The sequence below is a fragment of the Thamnophis elegans genome, chromosome 8, assembly GCF_009769535.1.
Source record: "Thamnophis elegans isolate rThaEle1 chromosome 8, rThaEle1.pri, whole genome shotgun sequence".
NCBI lineage: Eukaryota > Metazoa > Chordata > Lepidosauria > Squamata > Colubridae > Thamnophis > Thamnophis elegans.
The window spans coordinates 38,910,700-38,934,060 of NC_045548.1; positions in this window are offsets into that span (position 1 = coordinate 38,910,700).

The window sequence follows — 23,361 nt, forward strand, 5'->3', positions numbered from 1 at the left end:
TTCGAACAGAACCTTGACATCTAACAGGTTGTGGACTTTCCACGATGTGTCCACAGATGGCTGGTAATGGGCAGTACTTTGTACATATAATAATCTCGCTTCAGTTATCATGTACAAAGTTCCACAACTTTCCTTCCAACTGTCCATCTCATCCAAAGGAAAACTTGTTCTCAGGTGTAGGTGAATCTTTAAAACCCTCTGAATCAGTGTATAGCATTTGAATTCAAATTTTCTAGCTTTTTTTATAAATGTTTGTTGGATTATGCAAAAATATGATAAAACATGATAAAAATAAGATGTTCACATTTCCAACATAAATTTGAAGTGCATTTATACATTCTTAGACAATTTCTCTAGTGATATACTGTATACCAATGGTACATCAAGTAAGAATTTTCTTTAAGATTATAACATAAAGTGCATTTCAGTCAAATATGTCAGATATGTTCCATCTATATATTATAACCAAGAATTTAGCTCACTTTGTCATACATTCTTTCACTTGTTATTATGTTTCAAACTTCAATAAAAGTTTATACATTTTGATAACTACGTTTCAAAGGTGCTTTTCAAAAAGTGACCGGATTTTGTTTCTTCGTTGAAAACTTTTTTTCTCATCCAAGAAGCTTCTTCGATTCTGTGAAACATTTTCAAGAAAAAAAACTTGTTTTTCACAAAGCACCTTTGGGACAACCATGACCTGAATGACTGAGAATCTCCATAAACATTAACAACTATGTTTTTATCATTTGTACACAATTCTGCTCCAAACTCAGTCTTACAATGTTCAAAACCATAAAATTCTCTTTTTCCCCACTTTAAATCTTTCTAAAAATTGTAAACATGATTAACAACTATTTCCTTCCCTCTGCCACCAGTTTGCCTTTTGATTTTATTTTACATTCCCTTGAGAAAATTCTCATATTTCAATTAAAGTCATTTCTCCTTGCCTATTATTTCTCATCTACAAAATGCTTCTTGTGCTGAGATCCATGTTCATGGGCAAAACCTGGATTTGTATCTATTCCATAGTCTCAGTATGGCATTTCTAACAATGATTTTTAAAATCCACATTTACCCGTACTTTATTGTAACATAAATATCCAGGCCACCCAAAGCTCTGTTCATATGCTTATTCTAAAGTCCTTCTATTTTTCAGCAATACCCATTATTTCATCCAAACCGAACAACAAAGTACAATTTCAAATCAGGTAAACCCCATCCTCCTCCTTCCCTTTCGTTTTGATTCAGTATGAAGGGTTAAGTAATTAAGAAATCTATCCAGTCAAAATGGTCCTTGGCAAAGCACCTGGCAAAACACTTGTGAGATTTTAGTTTGGGAAGGGAAAAGCATAAAGCAAGGATAAAGAAAAGTGTATTCCAGTTATCTTGGTCGCCAACCTCATTACACTGTACCAAATAACATTCTGGATGATAGTCACATATCATGAGCTCACATATAGGTAACCTATGTTACAAAAACTCAGATGATATTAGATAGAAGGAAAACAATGCAGGAAATTATTTGATGCTTCTTAGAGATTGTCCATATTTTTCCAGTCCCACTCTGATACCCCAAGCTATGGACACAACTACTGCATGGATGAACTTTGTCAATTTACGTTGACTTTCCGTACACTGATTCCTGCTAGCAATATAGTTGTAGAATGATCCTCAGTGTCTTTCAGGCCCGGGAAGAAACAAAGAGTAAAAGCTTCCCTTGGTGTGTTATAAATGCAATTTAGGATCCAGATTAGAAAAAACTCTGCTATAGACTAGGAACAAACTAAGAACTTCTGACTCCTGAGAATTCAGTTTCCATGAGAGGTTTCCCCTACAACACATACACATACTTACACATATTCCAATATCTATTATTTGAACTGAAATGACTACTTCCATCTGTTTAAAAGAGATTTGCCCTTCAGTCAAATGGCAGGTGCCAGGGCAGCAGCTTTCTTTATTTTATTTATTTATTTACTTATTGAATGTCTACACCACCCATCTTACAGCAACATAAGAAAACCTTACAAATACATAAAGTGACAGCTTTAAAAACAGTTTAAAACTTGTTAAAACTTTAAAAAATCAGATTAAAATTAAAAGACTAGAAATATAACAAAGCAGCAGGAGTGCCCTCAGACCACTGGACATATCTAGGCCTTTATATCAGGGATGAAATGCTACTGATTCAGGCCGGTTCACCCAAAACAGTAGTAAAAATGCTACTCGTTCGCCCTAACTGGTAGTTTAAAAATGCTTTAAAAGGTTTTTTAAAAGTTCCAACAATGGCACAGCACAGCTGATTGTTGCACAGCTGATCTTCCAAACTTTTTTTTTTACTTTTTAAAGCATTTTTTTTTTATTAAAGGTTCAGGCAAAATGCTAAAAAAAAGTTTTAAAAAAAGGTTCCAACGATTAGCTGTGACAATCAGCTGTGCAGGGTGATTGTGGGAAAGTTTTTGTGTGTATGAAGTCCAGCTGCTTTTACATAGTGTGTGTGTCAGTTGTGTAGCTTTTGTGTTATTTTTGTGTAAAGTATGATAGTTGGTTTTTGAGCTCTCTGTGACTCTGTGAGGTTCCTGCTTGTTGCAGGACCCATTTTGAGTGAAGTCCAGCTGCTTTTGCATTGTGCGCGAGTCAGTTGTGTAGCTTTTGTGTTATTTTTGTGTAAAGTGTGATAGTTGGTTTTAGAGCTGTCTGTGAGGTTCCTGCTTGTTGCCTGCCCGGTCCATGACCACCAAGCCATGACCACTCAGCCACATGACCACCAAGCCACGGCCACCAAGCCATGCCCACAGAACCAGTAGGGAAATTTTTTGAATTTCACCATTGCTTTATATACTTTTAGATTCCTGTGCTAATAAGCAAAGCCAGGCTTTAATGCTTTTCAAGGAACCAGAAGAATGGAGAGTAACCTCACCTCTGCAAGTAAGATGTACCATAAGGTGAGAGCAGCAGCTGAGAAGGCCTTCTTCCTAGATCCTGCCAGTTGAAACTCCATGCAACTTGACCGCTCTACTTGGCCAGGTTGGATGGGTCAATATAATTGGGATAAAGTGGTTCCTCAGATATCCTATGATGTGAGGAGTATAAAAGTGATGACCAAAATCCTGAATTGGATCTGGAAGAAAACTGCACCCAGTACAACTTGGGAAGCTTCATTCTAAGGAAGCAAAGATTGAAACCCCCACAATATTTGGCCATAACCAGGACTTGGGGGGCGGAGCCTGTTGCCGAGGAGGGCTCAACCGAGCTCCTCTCAGAGATCTGGTCTGTATATCTAAATAAGATCATAGATATCACCCCTTTTTGGCTAAGAAAGGGGCAGGGAGTAGCTCTGTGTGCTAGGGTCTATTCGTAATTCACAGCCTTTCTCTTTTTTTTTGGCTGTGGACAGAGATTAGATCCAGCGTGAGCGGAGCTTTTATCTCCAGCCAGTTCTTCTCAGCTGCTTTTTTTGCAGCCCCAGACAGGCAAGCCCCCCCCCCAAGACAAAGCAAAGTTGTTTGAAGCTAGGATTAATACGGGCGGGTCCCACCCCTGTGAGATTTATGCTTTTATTACTATCTTAAACACCAGCACCATTTGTCTTAGAGGCTTCTTTGTTTAAATGGACTTCAAAATGGCGATTTCTCCCCGTTGGTGACTGATAGGGGATGTACTTAGCCGGTTTTACCTTCCTGCAGACCACTCCTTAACAAAATAACTTTTTTTGTTTTTTTTTGGAAACAGAGGGGAGCGAAAGCGCTGTTTATTTGTTTATTTATAATGGCACCCAGGTCAAAATCGAAGCGTCTCTCTACAAATGTGCCTAAAGAATCTAAAGAATCTATACTGGAATCGCAGCCCTTGTCTCCTACGCCCTCTACTGGAGAATTTTTAACACAGGAATTTTTCTTTCAAATGCTTAATGATTTTAAACAAGAAATTAAGGAATTTGTATTGGAGCTATATGATGATTTAAAGTCTAAAATTGACCAAATGAAGGCGAATACGTTTGCAGCCGTGTCTGCCCTGTCAGATTATTCTGCTGAAATAGAGAATAAATTGGAAAGCTTGGAGGAGGCTAATTTTAATTTGACTACTAATATTCAAATATTACAACAAAAAATTAGAGACACTCAAGAACAGCTCGTGATGATAAACTTTAATAAGAAGGCATTCGCAATAAGAGTCAGAGGATTCCGCAAAAAGGAGCGAGAGAATCTGAAACAGACCTTTGTTGAAGCCTTCAGCCATGCGGTGGGAAGCCCGGGACTTAACTTTGATTGGCAGATTCGGAAAATCTATCACCAGAACTCGTTGGTAGCGGAACAGCGACAGCTCCCGAGGGATATAATTATATATTTTTCCACAAAAGAATCCAGAAACGCGATTATGCAAAAGTTTCATAATAATAGTCTGCGAGTTGATGACCAGGACTTGATTGTCTTCAAAGAAATACCTTTCCAGATGTTGAGAGCAAGAAGAGACTATGCTTTTTTAACTAAAGAGCTTAGAAATCAACAGATTCAATATAGATGGGAGGCCCCAGCCGGCATTACGGTCACATTTGAGAATCAAAGACTTCGTCTTAACTCTGTTTCGGAGGCTCGAGATTTCTATTACAAGACTTTGAAGGCGGGACTTCCTGATTCACTTGGAGAAGAGGAGAGACAAGCTGAAGGAGAAGGCAACCAACAGACCACATGGCTGCAAGATGGAGGGGGTAGCCTTTCCTCCCTCGGAGAAGCAGAAAAGCGGAGATCGAGGATTTAGACATTTTAAAATATTTGCCAAAGTTGTGGACTGAATGGGGGTTTGCGACCTCTCTCCGGTAGAAAAAGCGGAACTTATTGGTGGGGTGATACTGATTGTATATATGTAAAATGAATGCGGAATGATTTATGTTGTTTAAATTCTGTTAGAAGGGATTACTTTAAAACAGAAGGTAAACTGATTCTTGTTGAAAGTATTATTTGAATATGTGGAATGATGCATGCTATTTAATTTTTATTAGAAGGGAAAGCTTGGTGAAATTATTTTGAGTTGGATTTTAAATTAATGTCTGCATAAATTTGATAGTGGTAAATATCAGAGAAGCAAGGGATGAGGGTAAAATGCATGCGGAATGATTTACGTATATTGGTGGGGTGATATTGAATGTATATATGTAAAAGGATGCAAAATGATTTATGTTGTTTAAATTCTGTTAGAAGGGAAAGCTGGACGAGATTATTTTTTAAAACAGAAGGTTAACTGATTCTTGTTGAAAGTATTATTTGAATATGTGGAATGATCCATGCTATTTAATTCTTATTAGAAGGGAAAGTTTGGTGAAATTATTTTGAGCTAGATCTCAAACTAATGTCTGCATAAATTTGATAGTGGTAAATATCAGACAAGCAAGGGATGAGGGTAAAATGCATGCGGAATGATTTACGTTGTTTAAATCCTATTAGAAGGGAAAGCCGGTCGGGATCATCTTAAGATAGAATGTAAACTGATTTTTGTGTAAAATAATACTTGATTCACGCTGCCTAAATTTTACTAAGAAGGGAAAGTTTGGTTAGATTATTTTGAATTACTGTTTGAAAATAAGGTTAAGAAAGATTATTTACGCTGTTTAAATCCTATTAGAAGGGAAAGTTTGATTATTCTTCTGTAAAGTAATATTTGAATATGTGGAATGATCCACGCTGCTTAAATTTTACTAGAAGGGATTATTTTTGAGCTAGATTGTATATTGATGTCTATACAAATTTGTACAAATGTTTATCTGAATACAAGGTTAAGGAAGAGGAACGGGAGAGTCTACAGGAGGTTGGGGTAAATAACAAAGAAGTAAGAGACGAGAATAAAATATAGATAGAATGACTTACACTATTTAAGCATAGATAAAGATGGGGGGCTGAGCTTAACACAAAGAGTTCTTTTTCTTTTTTTTCCTTTTTCTTTTTTCTTTTTTCTTTTCTTTCTTTTTTCTTGTTTTTCTTTCCTTTAATATATTACTTTTATTTTTAATCCATACAAACACAAGATACTTTAGATAGAAGGCAGTGCCAGGTGTGGGCCCCGGGAAGTCGGGAGGATTAGGGATGGGGATTTATGGGGGGTGGGTGGGTGGGTGTTAACATAGTCTCAATAAGAACAAGAATGCACTTATATACGGTTGTTTTTATTTCCTTTTTTTTTCTCTTTTCTTTCTTTATATTTTTTTTTCCTTGGTTTATTATACTTTTTATCAGAATAAACAACACTTGAATAAAGGCATACACCAAGGAGGGAGGTAGAGGGAAAGAAGAGGGAGGAGTAAGGAAGGAGTAAGGGGAATGTAAGGAGGGCGTGTTGGGAGTAAGGGGAGAAGGAAGGTTTGAGGGGAAAGGGAAGTAGGAGGGGAGTGTTAGAGGGAGGAAAGGAAAGTTGGAGGGGGTAGATGGGGTGTATGGAGGATGGAAGTGTCAGGTGGGGTTGTGAATGATGAGTTGTGTTTTCTTTTTTATTTTGTTTTATTTTTATTTTATTTTTTATTTTTTTTTTCTTATAGCAAATACTCTGTATATAAGTGATTGTAAAATGGAATGTGAAAATGAATAAAATATATTTAAAAAAAAATATTTGGCCATAACCTGTCAATTAAGTTTGTGAACAGTGTTATCGTTACTTTAGATCTATAAATAGGCTCCGTTTTCTCATGCAAAGGTGTCTAGCCTGGTCTTTTCCAGAAGTGCTGGGACAAGAAATCCCAACATGGCTGACTGGCATCATTGGCTATTTTGGGAATTAAAGTACCAACCAATCCGGAGAAGAAAGGTTGGGGGGAAACTATCCAAACAAGCTTTCTTACAATGAGTATGCTTAAATGCACTCATTCAGTTTCAAAAGCCAAGCTAACAAGGATTATACATGGGCAACATCAAATCTGAAAGTCTGAAAGTAATTGGATTATACAGCTGAATGAAACTAAAGGTCATTAATTTATCATAAATACAATTATAAGAATTGCCAACAGTCTGAAGTGGCCATATCATAAGCAGAATGTAATTAACTACCATTTAAGCTCATATTTACCCTATTTCTGTTCTCATCTTTATGCTGGAAAAATTATGTATCTCTACAGTCTAAATAGGATGGTTGTATGAAGCCAATTAATCTATTCTTGTTAAAAAGGAAAGCCTCACAGAGAAAAGTATGCTTCCCTGCTATTAATTTAATTATAGCAAGCTACATTTGAGTGCTTATAGCTCACAATATTTAGGGCAGAAATGTAACAAATAAAGAACTATTCAAGGCAAGCTTAACAGCCTACTAAATCTACCTGTTACATGTAAATCAGGAGGGGTCCTAGGGCCATACACAAGCCCAGGTCTCCATTCTTCAGCTCTTGAGGTTCCCTCTGATCAAGATTGCTAAAAACATATAATATAACTTCCCTACACTGTGAAATGGAAAACAGGTGACAGTAAACCCTAAAAAATCATTTTATTATTATTTTAAAAAAATACCTTCTGCCATTGAAAAGACTGTCCTTTCTCACATACATAATGTGACTCCATCCAAATGGATTTATCATTATATGGGATGACTTTCCCAGTAACATAAGACCATCTGCTTAATTGACAAGCTATGTATAATTAATAAATATTATTGATCTTAGAAGGACTGCGAGCTTTTCTGCCTGCAGTAGAGATGGTATTCAGCAGGTTCTGACCAGTTCTAGAGAACCGGTAGCGGAGATTTTGAGTAGTTCAGAAAACTGGTAAATGCCATCTCTGACCGGCCCTGGCCCCATCTATTCTCTGTCTCCTGAGTCCCAGCTGATCAGGAGGGAATGGGGTGGGAATGGAGATTTTACAGTATCCTTACCCTGCTATGCCCACCAAGCCACACCCACCAAGCCATGCCACACCCACTAAGCCACGCCCACAGAATCGGTAATAAAAAAATTGAATCCCACCACCAGCCTGCAGCCTTAAATTGCTTGAATGTTATGCATAAACTGGTGGAAATGAAGTAGGCTTTAAAAAAAATCACTTTTGTAATTTCAATTTCTTCCACCACTTTGCTGGGGAGAAGATATAAAACAATGTTGTGTATTTCTGCCCTTAGGAACCAATAGCCTACACTTATGTCTACTACGACCTGATCATGCAAATCAGTGCTGTATTATCCGATATTAATTTTCTTAAGTGAACACCATTTAAAATTCATTACAAACACAACTGGGACAGAATTTCCATTGCTAAGCAAGGCAGTTTTTAAGTGAATCATGCCTGATGTATAACTTTTTGCTATGGTTTTTAAGTGAATCATGCAGTCATTAAGTGAATCTAGCTTCCCCCATTCATTTTGCTTGACAGAAACCAGCTGGGATGGTAGCACATGGCAAATTCATATATTTGCCTTTCTATGACCTATCAACATGGATAGGTCATTGAACACTGAACCCATTTCCTTTAGAACACAGAACACAACTACAGAAGGTGGTGAGAATACTAAAGTTTGCCTCTTTCTCAAGGAAAGAAAAATTTCCAAACCAAGAAACCAAAAGGGAGGTAATGGAAATAATCAATTGCTGTAGTAAAACAAAAGATAACTGCAAAAGTGTATTATAAATTATACAATCAATTGAACAGAAAGATTACTCAAAATCCTAATTGGCTGATGCAGAGACCGGTAAAAATGTTCTATTGTATTTCTAGTCCATTATAGCATTGCATCTTTTTAGGATTTCAATTAGCTAGGAAACTGATTTTATTGGTTTTTGTGGTCCTGCTTTGTACCAATTTATATGAATCAATATAAATGAACTGAGTTTATTGTTAGAAGTAGTAATCTGTATGTATGAAAGGTAGATATGCCTACATGTCTATTCCATTTTCCAACTATTCTCCAGAGCATTCATTCTTCAGTTTCTTTCCCATAACAGCTACCCTGTGAAACGAATTGAGTTTTAAAATATTTTCTAGAGGAAAAAAGTGAATACTTTTACAATAATTTTTTCAATGAGTTTAGGGTCTACGTATAAGGCCGTTTGTTAGCTCAAATGCTAATTTGCATTACATATCAATTCTTCTCTATTGTCCCATTCTAGGTTATATTTATTTGATAATAATATACAAATGATAAGAAAGTTAAAGTGTCTTATGCAGAAAACAGAGTTGGACAACACATCCTTTTAAAACAAATATAGTTTTCAGCAACTGTAACAATATTTTTTTAACTTTGAGCTTATAGTGACACCTGCTGGAAGTTTTTATTTAGTAATAAAATGATAATAAAACCACTATACATGATGAATTATTACATTTGGATAACCAATGTTTATTAATGTGATTATATTTTATTTCACAATATATCTGAATTCATATATCATACTAGAGCAAAAGAAGACAATCCATGTTATAGTCCAATAGTTCATTTTCCTATGTGACACACTGAATCACAAGCCAGCCAAACACATTTCACCATAGCGTATTATGTGAGCCCAAGTTAACTGTATGCTAGTTTGTTGTTCAGTGTGTTACTCCAGCCCAGAAAATTGATTGAATTAGGAAAACCATGGGTAAATATGCCTGGAAAATCAGGAACTATTTTTTAGGAAGTTAAGATGTGAGTGGCAAACTTTAACAGCTTTTCAACACTTATTGCTGATGTTCTATTTTTCCCAATTTCATCCCATCCCATGTAATGTAGTGGACAACTTTGAAAAAGCCCTGATTGAATTGTTTAAATCAATATGGTATTTCTCCTCTTACATTAAATTTTCCAGGCTGGTCCTTCCAAGTTATAATAAATTATTCTTACTAGCTCTCCTACCTTTAGCATATTACTTGTTGGTTGATATTAGTTTGTAGCCTGAAAGTCAAAGAACAGGAGAAAAGAAAGTTCAAAGCTCTCAACATTTGCTGCTGCTTTGAGCAAATATGTTTTTCAAGTTCAAGATATTGGCAGTGATGTTCTAGTGCCCATTATGATCACTACTAGTTCTAGGTTTTGGGGGGCTTCTGGGCAGATGTCCCTAGTGCTTCTTATCTTCCTTCATACTATAACATCTTTACTTTCTTCTGGCTTCAAATCCCAAAACATAGGGCAGGTAAATGAGCAGATGGTAGTAGGTCTGCTCTTGTTTAAATAATTTATCACTTGTATTTTTGCTAGATTACCATAATAAGACTCTTGCATCAAGTGCCTCCATAAGAACCAAAGAAATTAGAAGCGTTCAGGCAAAGTATTCTCAATACTACAACAAAACAGATAGGTTAAAAGAAACAGAAAATATAATACACTATATTTTAAGCCCACTCCTGATTTAAAAGCATGTTTCTTTGGGTCTCCTGCTTGTTAGGCAATCTCTATGCAGAAAAGATCATTACAAATGTTTTCTGCAAATGATCTCTTGCTGTTTTATTACTATAGAATATAAGCTCAGTTTATAAAACTTTTTAACCTTTCAAAAACATTTTAATGATCATTTTCTAATTTCTGGAATGATTAGTTTCTCTTTACTTATCTCCTCTTAAAGGTGATTCTTCCTCACTTGATTAACAAATAAGGAAATATTTTTGGATAGAGAGAATGAAGGAAGGAAGGTCTGAATTTTAAATGTTTCTAAATGCTGACATGTACATTGGACTATTTCAGAGCAATAAACTGAACTGTAGTCAAGTATAGTCACATTGTTTAATCTGTTCTATAAATCTTATAAGCATTCATGGTTTCCAGTAATTTCCTCCACATTGACAATAGGGTTAGTATTAGAAGTGTCACCTTTAATATTCCGTTACAGCTCAAGTTTTGTTTATATAATTTTATCATTCACACCTGTCACTGTAGGTTGCCTATTTCTTCAGCAAGAATAAGTTGGAGGAACAGTATCTACAATATCTTAAAAAGCAGCATCCATTTCCTATTGCTAACAAGGGCCATGAAAAGTCCGAATGTAGAGGAAGAATGTTATCAACAAAATATATTCCCAAATGGCTACATCTAAACAGTGTACTAATTGAGTGTGTTATTTTGTTTTTACTGTAGTTTTCAAGGGATATATATGATAGCCCATGCTTGCACAGTACTCTTCATCCAGCAGTCCTCTTCAGTATATAATTTACTCACTCCCATGCACTGTCAGGACATGAAACAATACAATGATATAGAAAACTCTTCCTTCCCTCCCTCCCTTCTTTTCTTCCTTCGTGTTTTTTTCCTTCTTTTTCTTCCTTGCATGAGCAAAATAATCTAAACTAAAATTTGCAGTGGACAGCTGCCAATGTTGGAGATACCTGCTTTTGCTTATTTTTACACATATTCCCAGTGTAGTTGCAAGAGTTTTAAAATATATTAAACTAGTTAAACCTTCTTCTGGACTGACTAAACTCCCTAAAGTTTAATAATCTGGATTCAATGATAGGGTCTCTTATTCACAGGACACACCATCTGGCTCTTTCATAAACTAGTTAAAACCTGCTTATGTTGTGTTTCAACCCTGGAATTCGACATTCAAGAGATATTACATTATATAGGAGATGCATGAAAGCAACATTGTGAGAGGAGGGTTGTGTTGATCTCTGAAATGTGGACTTGTTAGATGCAGCCAATGAGCTACCAAGTGAAATGAAAAGCTGGCTGGCTGGGCCTAGCCCTGATCCAGAAGGGCTTTTCCCATTTGAGTTTTAGGGGGGGCATTCTTCACATTCTTAGAGTTTCTATCATTCCTTCTGATGCCAAACTATTGTTCTAAGGGAACAGCATTTAAAAATTAGTCCTGCCTGAGCTAGAAAACTCTATTTGTGCACTTAGGAAGCTCTCAGTTTCAGCAATTTAGTAGGATTGGTGTTAGGGGAGAGAACTGGGAATGGATGGGGGCTCTCTCCAAATTCTGCAATTAAGACAGCAGTCTGACTCACATCTGCTGAATGTGAAGACTCTTTGTTTTCCAGGTAACCAGGGGGTCCTGAATTGAGCTCCTGAGAAGCAGAAGGAAGTGAGGCCAAGGTTATTTCTGTATCTGATCAATTTCACTGTCTGGGAGAGGAAGTTGCTCCACTACCTTCTCCAGAAGGGGCATGGAGTGGCCGTGTGAAACAGAAAAGGAGGAGGCAGAAGTTATCAAGAAGTTTTATAGCTCACCGCTTCCCCCCCCCCCCGGGAAATCTAAGGAAAGACTTTGCTTTAGGCACTTCGATTGATTCGCCTCAATTGATCGGGTGGGAAAACCAATTTTCTCCTTCCACAAACGCTTTAAATTCTGAGGCGGTGTGCCATTCTTTCTTTTCAGCGCTGAGGTTTAGGAAGGAAAAACGTCCTCGAAATGACACAAATCGCTTCTTTAACCAGCGTCCCCGTTGCAACTGAATGAGACCGAGTTGTTAGAGGACGGCGGACCTCTATCAGACCTATCCAGAGCCGCCCGGATGTTTTGGACTACCAATACCATCGGCCAGGTCTTGGCGGAAAGGGGTGGTAGCTCAGCACATTGTGAGGGCATCGGGTTAGTGAAGGCCACTCTGTCTTTTTTTTTCTTTCGACAAACACTCTTGTTTATTCCTGTACTAATTTTCCCAGAGGGACACCTAAGCAGGAAACCATCGCTCCCTCTCCCGCCCCTTTCTTCAGGCTTGTTTTCCCACTCTGTGTTGTAGCAGATGTTTATTGCTTCACATGTCAACTAACCCAGCTAGCATTTATACACTCACATGCCTGCGGGGTGTTTCCACCAGCCGAAGTGATTCATAGGATCGGGCATTGGAGGGGGGAGGGAGGGGAGAGCGAGCCAATCCCCAGTTCAATTGATCGACTTTTCGGGAACTGTCCGTGGTGCTGAACCACGGAAAGGCAGCAAGTGACGCTTCCTCCGTAAAGGGCGGTCTGTCGAGTTCCCAAAGCTTTCAATTCGCCACGTTTCTAGCCAACCTTTTCTCTTTCGGGCAGCAAAAATACGGAATACGGGAAAGGACTCGAGAAGTTTGGTAACTGGGGGAAAAAAACGGGGCAGGGTTTTGAGCGGGCAGAGTTTTGAGCGGGAAGAACCGGGGAATAAATCCGTCGCGAGTGTGCAAGTGATAGTGCCGTCCGAGGTGAGCAAGGCAAGGATTCCCACCTGGCTTCGGAGATCGAAGGGAAAGCTGTAAGTACTTCAAGCACCACCGTAGAACGGGTTGAGGAAACCTGTCGGAATGGCCTTCACGCCTTTGCTCTTGGCGTGAAAATACGCTGGGACACAACGTATGAGTCTGAGTTTTCCAGTTGGGAATGCAAAGGCTTCCACTCCTAGATTCAATGTCACAGTTCTTGATGAGACTCAGAAAGAAACCCATTGGATGAGACAAGCCACGCGGGAAGAAAGAACAGCGTGTTCAGTCAGAAGGTCTCTCTCCTTAGAAAGCTGGGGAAAGCAGGGGAGGTAGTTTTGTCAGGTTAACGTTTGCGATTGTTCTGGTTTTCTTAGGAAACTTGGAGAGGGCAAGGGGGCAGAGGAGAATTTAGCAGATGACATTGCCAATTCCAAAAGGACGTTAATCTGGAAAAAATGCCAAGCAAGGTCCGCATCAAAAAACTTCATATGTTTCAGTCGGAACGGAGGAAGAGCGAGCATAGGTTGGAAAAGAATTGTACAATATGAACGGGGTGGGGGTTGTATTTGTACATAAGAAATATCTGAAGAAGGTTGATAGGTGGATGAAAACATGTTGCTCTTGTTCTTGTCTTCCAAGCCAAAAACCCCTGCGGCAATAGATTAGGTCTAGCAGACACGCCATTAGGGAAGAATCCGCGTGCTTAGCCATGTAAGAAATTTTGCTTTCAAAACTAAGAGAAGTCTTGATTTCTGCTTGTCAGTGAGCTCTGTTCCCGCTGAATCTCGGTGTACGGTACTTAATTCGTTTTTTCATTGGTGACAATTACAGCAATCCTTTTTAAAAAAACAAATGGGGAACATATACTATTTTTAAAGAGGCAAAAAAGTAAACGAATGGAAAGTATAACACGCGCCTTCAGTCAGCCAAATCTCTCGCAGGTTAACGCCAGAGGGCGCAATTTCGAACTAGCGAGAAGAGCAGGAAGGATGCTACAAGTAATTCAAAAAGTTAGCAAGCTTTCTATTGCCGGCCTAAAAGCCTAAAATAATTTTGAAACTAGCTTCAACGAAGGATAATAAAATAGAATAAATATTTTTCCCCGGTAGATAGGATGAGCCCATCAACATATGCATAACTCCGCCAAAATAAAAAAGAGGGTCCTGGCTGGTTGATTTCATAAATCCCCATAGGACTTACCCTCTTCTTGAAGAGATGGAGCCTTTCTTCTTTAACAAAATCAGCTTACTTCCTCTCCATTTCTCAGCTTTGCAAGCTGGCTGAGATGATGGCTGTTGTGGGCAAAGACTTTAAAAAGTGGGGGTTCTGTGGGATGGATAAGTGATAGTAATGTCTGCATGAAATTACAGTTCAGAAAGGTTCTTTTTAAACATCTCATAAAGGCTTAGAAGATTTTAGACTGCTTTTAGTAACTGAATAATTCTAATTTTCAGTGCTAGTGCTGTTTTAATGTTCTACATAGCTATCTGCTTAGGGGAGAAGGATTATTTGGATTGGGGAAAATGAGTGTTTGGGAAAATTATTTTCTAAGCTCCTTTGAAGATGATCCTTTTGATCCTAAGATGCAGAAAAATGTTTTTTTTAATTAAAAAAGGACTCTCAGAAATACTTAAACTTAGACCAGTGTGTGCTTTAAAAAGTCAACATATGCTTGCATATAATACATAAACACATTTGTGGCTAGATTAGCTTTTTTAAAGTCTCATGAGTTTTATTGTTTTATCTATATATTAAATACAAGGAGAAATAAAAATAGGAATTGTATACACAATATTGTGAAATTACAGTTTACAATTCTTTAGCAGGTGTTGGCCTTTGTACATATCAAGTTCTTCCTGAGAACCTACAGTGTTATAATGTATTGGTCTTATATGTGCAGATTCAATCAGGATGGCATTTGTAACTGACAGATGAAAATTTTGTTAATACTCAAGATTTTCTAAAGACTGTCCAAGATTTTTTGATATGGCACGCACTATATCAATAACCATTGGGACCATAATGGCAAGTTTGTGACATTGTTTTATCATTGCTGTAGTTGGTTGCCCAGCAGCCACATTTTAGACTGTATTTAGCACATCTGTCCACCTATTGAATCTTTTTCAAGGACCTTGGATAGCCAGACATTATTTTTAATAATATTAAAGGTACCGTTGCAGGATGTAAACTGTTCCAAGTAAAGTGATTTTGTGAATGCTGACGGTGTTTAAGTTGCGTCTCAAAGGTTTTGGAATTGTACCCAAGGAGCCTATTACTAGGCTCCCAACTGCCACAGTTGTTTACTTCTATTTGCAAGTCTTTATATATTTTTTATTTTCTCGAGTTCTTTCTCTTCTGCTGTCTCCAGGTATTGTTATGTCTACTATTCAGACTTTCTTTGGCTTTCCTATTAGTAGCATACAGGATACAATGAAATAAAAATACTTCCCATTGTCTACTCAACATTTGGTATTCTGTCACATAATTGAGTTAGGCTCTATTGACAAAAAATCATGAATCTGAAACCACCTTTTGTGACTAGCAAATTTTATTATAAGGCATAAGCTATGCTTTTTAATAAAATGTGTTAGTTGGGAAAAGGGCCATCGGACTCCTCCTGACACCCTGTCACCAGAAACTTGCAAAAAGGTTAAAGTTGCATATTGATTTCCTCTTGCCTTTTAATATCAAGATCTCGTCCTTTGTTATATACCAAATTCAAAGCAAAGAATCTTGAGACTCAATCATTTGACCAGTCAATATTGGGGAACTTAAGCAACAAAAAGATAATAATACAACATGGTATACTATGAGATAGCTTGATTTTCTTTTGGACATTTCTTGTAATTTATTATGCACATCATAAATTATCAGGTGGACATTGCAGACATCTGAATTTTGCTCCATAGTGAAAATATTGCAACTTAGTAGGAATGAATGCATAAATGAACATGGCAGATTCCAAAGCTTATATTGTTGTGGCCTGCCAGTAGCCAGCAGAGCTGGCAGATTTGGACAGTAAGGTGGTTTGGGACGAACATGGGTCATTCCTGGAGTCTGGGGTAAGCTCTGATGAGTGCTCTGCATTGGAGGAAGAGATGGGATAAGGGCCATCTGACAGTTATTAGCTGCTTTTGAAGTCAGACATCACTGAGGCAACCGAATAGCTGGAGTATGCGCATGCCAGAGTTGCCAGACAAAGGGAACAGCTAAGGAACAAAGGTCAACTTGGGAGTAAGGCCACAGGTGGATGGTGAATGCCCCCGCCCATAGGGAATAAAGGAGGAGCGAAAGGAGAGGGATGTTTGCAGGAGACAGTTAGTTCATTCCTGCATTCTTGCCAAGTATTGCGGTGTCTGAAAGATATCAGCCTGGTCACTCTCCAAGCCTGATAAAGGTCAGTAATTGTGAACTATCTTGAAAGACTGTGGGCAGGGACTTTACTGGAGAGGAATTCACTATAAATTAAATAAAAGGGGTTTATTGGGATGAAGACTTGGCTTCATACTGCTGGGGAAGCCTAGATCAGAACAAATATTCATTCTTTCAGCCAAAACGGATAACCCATATTTGGGTTTCTGATGCATGTTATTACATTTCTTATTGCTGTTGGCCATTATTAAAAATACCACCTTTGCTGTTAGGTGTACCAGATGTATGGCTCCTAGAGCTATAGAATATAAGGGTGCTGTGTAGCTATTTCTGTTTTTCCCTCCTCAATGGTTTTTTCCTAGTCAGAAAACATGATTACAAGTGACAGAAAGTGTTATCTGTTTACTTCTACAAAAAAGCCAGGGCATTTACATGATGCCTTCTTTTTCAATATATTTCAAGGATGTGAAAAAGCACAGGGAGGAAAAAGCATTCTAAAATGGAAAAACCAATAACGTGAATCCTTAAAGCATTGAATAGGTTTTGTATTTCTGGAATGAAGTATAGTATTTTGAACCTGTCTTTCCTAAATAGGAATGCAAGATCAGTTTTGGTATAATTTAGGAACAAAAGTAAGCTGGAATAAAGCAGTATGGAACAATATACCATCTGCTTTATTATAGCTTTCATTTGTTATGCAAGCCAAAGAACTTTTGGAAATAATGACTAGGTTAATCTTCTTGTCAATCCTGAAAATATGCTTTTCAGATTCAACAAGCCCTGTTCCTGTCTCATTCACAGGATTTTTGCTGAACAACAAAGCAGCTGTCAGGGACATGAGGAAGCCTATAGTGTTCCATTTGTTAAGACATAGATCTGTTTGAATTTTGAACAGCAGTTAGGAAAAAAAAACATTGGTTGCCATTGCCACATGGCAGCTATCAACAACCCAGCATACAGCTTTTTCTGTCATGTTTAATCTATTTCCTAATATTCTTATTTTGCAGCTTATGGGATCAGAGCAGGTAGAAATGCGCAAAAGGCAGACCTCTGCATCTCAGGAGATACCAAGCTCTCTACTTGCCCAATCTGGGATAGAGACTCAAGGCTCCAATCCCTGCTGCTTCTGCTGGTGCTGCTGTTGCAGTTGCTCCTGGTATGTGTTTAAAATATATTCAATTCAACCAGAGAGAAGAGGACAGCTAGTTTCCATAGGAACATAGACATATGTCTCTTGGGTAATCAGATAAGCAGGAAAGGAAGATACCTAGAGTAAGCTAGGCAATAACTGTGTGATGAAAACAAAATCATGCTGTTTGCGGAGTTGCACAAAGATGCAAGATTGATGCTATTCACACATTATGTGTTTCCCATTTAATTTTACAAACAGGATAATTTCATTGACAAATACACTCTAGATGTATAAAGTTGGAAATGGTTTAAATAGCCAAATGGACCAATAATCTGATTCAGGGTTAAATCAGATTATTAATAAAATGTGAATTGCACTGCTTAGTACTCCACTTTGTTTTTGCTTTATTTTCTTTAAGCTACTGAACTCAGGAAGTGAGAGAATTGGAAGCCTAGCCTTTCATCCCTCCAATTATTGGGATAAATATAAATGTCTATGCAATGTGTATAGGGTTAAGGTTAGGTTTAGTTGGCAGTCAACAGAATTAGTCTGCAATATTGTATTATAACCACTGTGCCACTATGCATTTAATTGATGGCCATATGTAGCTGTTATATCATGAATGATAGTTCTTCAGTACAGAAGCAATTCAAAAGATCTTGAAATATTTGATCCATAGTAGATAAAATTCTACATAACAAATTTCTGCATAATAAAACTCATTTTTATTTCATATACATCATTATTCTAGTTTATACTAGTTTTAAAATAGATGTAGTTACAATTATGGAAACAATTTCTCAGTTAAGTATTAAAAATTCTTTGTAAATCATCAATTAAGTGTGATGCCAAAAAAAAGTTCTACCACTTTTAATGGCCTAGAATCTGACCAAAACTAGAATAATCTCACAACATGGTTTATTTCTTTGGAATAACTATTTTGGGAACAAAGAAAGATGTGAAACAAGCTACAAAATAATGTTCTATTTATATCCCAAGTTTACAAAAAAACATTTCTTCCAATAATCTGAATTGGAAAGAAAAAATGAATAGTAATAAAAATAGTAACCTTAAGTATAAAATCATCAATATTTGAAGCAGAAAGAAACTGAGAAGAGACAACCAATTAAACTTTTGTGAGGCCTCATTTCAACAACAATTTAGCATCAATAATACTTTTAATATGAAATTATAAAAAAGCTTACAAATATAATAAATCTTCCAGGTAAGAAATATCAATGCTCAAACAGCACACCCATTGGCCTGTGGGGCATGACAATTTTATTTATCTGGAAAAAGAATAATGTCTTCTCATATAGTTTTGTCAGGGATTTTAGGCTGAGTTATTCTCAATCATTGTTAATCCAGATAATCTTGCTATAGAAATTTACTAAATTCATTTGCATTCCACCTTTAAATATGGTTTTGTGTGTGTATGTGTGTGTGTACACACCATGTTTTTAAAAAGCTGAATGTACATTTAATGATATAGTTCATGATAAAGCACAATTAAATATAGCTAGGAAAAACTTATCTTGGAGATAAATGTGGCAGGCAGTAAGGAATTTTTCAATGTCATATTGACCTTCTAGGAAAAATGGAAGATGCATGGTATGTTTCAACCAAGATATGAAAATCTACTTCAAGTCCTCTTTCAGTTATGGAGGTTTACAGAGTGATTTGGGGCAGTTACTAAATTTTACCCCCACCTATTCACCTTATGCTGTTCTTGAAGAAAAAATGTAAGAGGAAATGCTGTCTATGCTGCTTTGAGCTCTTGAATGGAAAGAGAGATATAAATGGGGCAAATAATAGTATTTAAAAATCCCAATACAGATAAGTGCACTCAAAACAAAAGCAAACAAGGAAGAGGTAACATCTAATGATGTTTGTTCTCATTTACCATTCCAAAACGCATTCACCGGGTAGGTAGATAACATACGCATGTAGATCCCCACAAAAGAGCTTAACTCCCATCTCTTGGGGGAAGTCTTCCATTAAATTATTTACTATTTATTAAATTTATATGCTGCCCATCTCACTAGGGCGCAGGAGTTCATGGCTTCCATGACAACCATGGACTTGACCCAGGTAATTCAAGGTCCGACTCATACAGCGGGACACACTCTTGACCTTGTGTTTCTCTCGGGGCAGTGGAGATGTGATCTGGAATTAAAGGGCATAAAGACCTTGCCCTTGTCATGGTCAGATCACTTCCTACTGAGGCTTGATTTTCTGAAACTACTCCCCCACTGTGACCAGGGGGGCTTTTGCCCAGGTTCGCCTGGTGCACCAGTTGCGGCCCTACCGGGAGGCATTTCAAATGGTCACTCATGCTCTCGACACCTCTAGGCTTGATTACTGTAATGCGCTTTACTTGGGGCTGCCCCTGAAGTGTTCGGAGACTACAATTGGTCCAGAATGCGGCCGCGCGAGCGATATCGGGTGTACCTAGGTACACACATGTCACACCTATCCTCCGCGAGCTGCACTGGCTTCCCATCAGTCTCCGAATGCGATTCAAGGTGCTGGTCGTTACCTTTAAAGCCCTACATGGCTTGGGACCTGGATACCTACGGGACCGCCTCCTGCCACATACCTCCCAACGACCTATAAGATCTCACAGATTGGGCCTCCTTCGGATACCGTCGACCGGGCAATGCCGGTTGGCGACTACTCGGGGGAGGTCTTTCTCTGTAGCTGCCCCGGCCCTGTGGAATGATCTTCCCGCAGAGATCTGGACCCTTCCCACTCTCTCGGCCTTCCATAAAGCCACTAAAACCTGGCTGTTCCGGCAGGCCTGGGGCTGTTGTCCCCAAAATACGGTCCAGCCCCACTTAGAACGGAGTGCATGGTGTATTTTTAAATCTATCTTTTCTTTTCTTCTCTTCTTTTTCATTTATTTGTATTGTTAGCCGCCCGGAGTCCTACGGGATTGGGCGGCATACAAATGTTATTAAACTTTAAACTAAACTGTTGAAGCAACCCAAAATGTATTCTACAATTAAACAATCTAGCCTGCTTTCTAGACACACGTACTGAGACAACCTGTCTCATTACTGCTTCTCCAGATTCATCTGTGCCATCTCTTAGAACTATCTTGCTTAAAAAAAAAAAACTTGGCCAACCACTCCAGTAATTGCTCCTAAGTCTATTATCTGCCCTGCTCTGGTACTTTCTTATTTTCTATTTTTTTCCTCCATAACAGCCCTTCCTTGACTGGTGGAATGCCTTTTCAATTTAGGTATTTATTGATTTTTGTGGTCCTTTAAATTCTCGAGAAAATGTTTCTACATTTTTTATTCCATTCATCTGTATTTGTGGATGGATTCAAGAGTGTCTCAGATGATATCCATCAGGTTACATTTGAAGTAAGCGTCATAACTAAGGTTATATTATAGGAAAACAACCTTTATCCAATGATTAAGTGTATAAAATACCCATTAGATTCTCACTTGCAACACGACTGCTTTGAATTTCCTAATTGAATTATTTGAAAGAAAAAAAGAGAAAGGAATCTGAATGGATCAACATTGAAAGACATGCCCAGCATCACATGCTATTTTCTTGACTTAAATCCATTACAACTTTGAAAAACTAAATATATTAAGATCATTAAAGGTAAAGGTTTTCCTGTCCAGTCATGTCTGATCCTATCTCCAAGCCAGTGTTCTCTGAAGATTTGTGGCCAGCATTGCTATATACCATAGATGCATGGAACAGCTACCTTCCCACCAAAGTGGTACCTATTAATCTACTCACATTTGCATGCTTTCAAATTCCTGGGTGGGCAGGAACTGAGGCAGGAACAGCAGCTTACCATGTTGCTTGGTGCTCAGATCTTGAACCCAAGTTGTCAGCTTTCCATCTGATAAACTCAGTGTCTTAAACTGCTGAGCCATCACACCCGATTAAGATTATTTCTCCCAGCAAAATCAGATTTCTCCCCATTTTTAAAAAAATATAATAGTCCAGTTAGAGATTTTTGACATTGCAACTCTTTCTATCCTGAACTTTGAGAACAAGGTGTCAGAGACTGCAAAAAAAAAAAAAAAAAAAAAAGTATTGTAGAGAAAAGGAAATTAATACTATAAAGATACTGTGTATTTACAGTACATGACCTGGTATTGCAAGATAGGAAGAAATAGACAGCCATTGGGTAACACTTACCACAGAGTATATCCCATTGAAAATTTACCCAATTCTAAAGCAAATATAACATTTCTTCCAAAGCAAGGTAGAACAGTTCTTTCCAATGCAAAAGCTTCTCTGTAGATTTACATGAGTTCAAACTAGGAAGCATATGAAAGATTCTGATAAAATTATAAAAAAGGGTCCTTCTTGACGTAAGAACAAATGACAACAAGAGAATGTGCATTAATGACCTTGAGTGGTTGGACATCTGAACATTAAAGTGCTAATTTGTTTTCAGATAAATCTCTCAGAGTAATATTTTACCATTCTTGCCGTCTTTCATACTACAGAAATCACATTTGCTAAAAATATTTTCTCTTCTGCCCCATATTTTTAAACTAAAGCACAGACAGCCAAAATAGTATATGAACCAATATTTTTCTAAGAGATTAAAAATGAGATGCCTTATCATTCAACACATCATGTTTAGGAGAAATTAAATGGTATCTTAGTGGAATTCTTATACTGGGGGAATTAGATTGTAACCTATATTTAGGTATCAACCCTAATGGTAAATTTAAAAATCTCAACAAATTGTTTATTTCAGTTTCACCAAACTCTTGTTTTATTACAGTCTTACTGTTAGGAATCAAGATGAAAGTACAAGGGCATCAGCACCTGAAATTGGATCAGAAATGGTTCCATACATTGAACAAGGGTACGGATTAACTGTTAAAGTCATTGTACTGCATTTAAAGCACTCGTATTTCTTAGATAGCAAGATCATGCATTTTGGGAGTGATAGAAGTTGTAGTTCTACATATTTAGATGATATCACATTGGATAGTTATTACCATTCTCATACCAGTTTAACATATTTTGGTTATCATGAGATCACTGTCATGCAATACATTCACCTATAAACTGAATCTCGTTAAAATGTGCTATGAAAATATATGAAAAATTAATGCAAGAATTTGTTTTTCCATTTTAACACTTTACTTTATGAAAACATGAAAAAACTTCCTCTCTGTTGCTTTTGTTCCTTAATACTGCAGCTACAGAACAGCATATAAGAAAGAACAGGAAAGTACTGGTTATACTTGAGTTTATGGTAGATAATTGTACTGGTCAGTTCAGTACTAAACATACTACAATAAGATAAGAGATAGAAAAAATACTGACAGTATTTTATTGACAGAGTATTAATAAGTTATCATTCATCACCTTGTGTGTTTTTTGCATTTTTTAACTGTTGTAAATTGCTTCAAATTTCAGATTTATCGATGCATAAAACCTCCTAAATTCCACATTTTCCTCCCATACTGTGGTAACCATGTTTATTATTTTTAATTTATTTATAGCTCAACACCATCTTTGGAAGAAGCAAGTGCTTGGAGGCATTCCTTTGACAAACTGATGGCAACACCTTCAGGTCGAAATGCTTTCAGAGAATTCCTTCGGTCAGAATACAGTGAAGAAAACATGCTTTTCTGGCTGGCCTGTGAGGACTTAAAACAGGAAACCAGCAAGAATGTAATTGATGAAAAAGTCAGGCGAATATATGAGGATTATGTTTCCATTCTTTCTCCGAGAGAGGTTTGTTCCATTTTGTAATACCCTTGGTTTTAAATGGAATCAACCAAAGAAATATAATGAACTAAGCTG